The sequence below is a fragment of the Mus caroli genome, chromosome 9 (assembly GCF_900094665.2).
Source record: "Mus caroli chromosome 9, CAROLI_EIJ_v1.1, whole genome shotgun sequence".
In the NCBI taxonomy this organism is placed as follows: domain Eukaryota; kingdom Metazoa; phylum Chordata; class Mammalia; order Rodentia; family Muridae; genus Mus; species Mus caroli.
Genome location: NC_034578.1, coordinates 85,336,229 through 85,337,663, shown reverse-complemented (window position 1 = coordinate 85,337,663; position 1,435 = coordinate 85,336,229). Strand labels below are relative to the sequence as shown.

The 1,435-nt window shown below is 40.8% G+C and overlaps 1 long non-coding RNA gene across 1 annotated transcript in view; it reads right to left on the bottom strand.

The window, feature by feature from the left end:
- Nucleotides 1–1,435, bottom strand: part of LOC115031966 — a 27,664-nt gene that overhangs the window by 13,059 nt on the left and 13,170 nt on the right. Inside the window, exon 2 of the long non-coding RNA XR_003837622.1 lies at nt 674–803. This is a non-coding gene — a long non-coding RNA (uncharacterized LOC115031966). The remainder of the gene's footprint in view (nt 1–673; nt 804–1,435) is intronic.

Sequence of the window (1,435 nt, the reverse complement as noted above, 5' to 3'; positions counted from 1 at the left end):
CTGCCTCTACCTAAGTCTCTCTCAAAAGAATTGTCTTTGTTTGCCCTTGAGAAACTTTCAAATGACTTCCAAATATTAAATGGGGGTGGGGTGGGGGTNAGAATATGAAACAACCTCTTTTTACATGTGTTAGCAAAACTAAAATATGCTTAGGAATGGAAAATGCTAACACTCACAGTAAAACTGTCCAACTATTGAGTTAAGAAGGAATATGCCAAAAGAAAGAAAAATAGAGCTTTTGAGAGAAGCTTTCCCTGGAACAAAGATTTCAAGAGTTATGCATCTGAATTATGTCCCTTTAAAGTTGCTACTACATGAATATAAGCCATAAACCTACTTTAATGATGTTGCCACTGTAGAAAAATAAATTTATTAGAGAGAAATGCCTTGGAGGCTGAGGTAGCTTCATTAAAATGTGTTGAATGGGAGAAATCTTTTATTTTTAGTTACCAGTTTAATATCTAGAATCNATAAACTATCACACAAAGCCAAATGGAAGGAAGTTGGTGGTTCACAAAGCTTGGGGGCTCACATGCNNCTGTCCAGTGTCTANGGGAGGTCCTGTTTAATCTCCTTGGTTCTGCAGAATGCACACTCCCCATCCCCCAACCCCTTGATGGTGTGACCCAGAAGCACAGTGACTAAAGANGAATGAAGTCTTAGGACACCTTACCGCTTGGTTTTGTAGACCGTTCTTAAAGAAAAACTGAGAACTGAAGGTCTGGCTGAAGTGAGGGTGCATTTTCCAAGCTCTGCAGTCCTTTTCACTTTTCCTGGGGATATGTAAACAAATGTATATTGGCCTGAAATAGAATCAGTAACTTTATATGAGTCCATGACAGGAGCATAGAGAGGACTTACTTAGAGGAGCATAGGTGAACCAAAACAAACTGCATCACCACAGTGTCCCACCGCAGCATAAATGATGAATGATGACTTCAAAAAAGCTATGCTATGGAGTCCTGTCTTCAGTTAACCTTCTGCCTCCTATATTCTCTCCAGGTCCCATGATCACATGGAGCTGAGAGGCAAGGCTCTAGGGGAACCCCAGGCATGAATCCTGAGACTCTACCTCCTTCTACAAAAGAGTGTGAACAGCTCCATGACTATTATCACAAACCTAGCTATAGTTACACGATTTTGTTTATTCCATTGCCATGGCTATGGGTAAAGTATCCCTCTGCAGTTCATCACAGCAACTTCTGATCCACTTACATCAATGGTCAGGTTCAGGCCAGGGAAATCACTTTGCCCGAACAACCGTGGTCACACAGTAGGCTTCTTACAAAGACCATCTCAGTTCTTTCTAAAGAAGACCTCAAAGGAAGTGAACCATGGCAAAGCAATGAAGGCTCTAAGAAAGGATGGCTATGCCTTTAGACCCTTTACAGATGACATCTATTATAATGCACTACTTAAAATATAAAGTGTCATG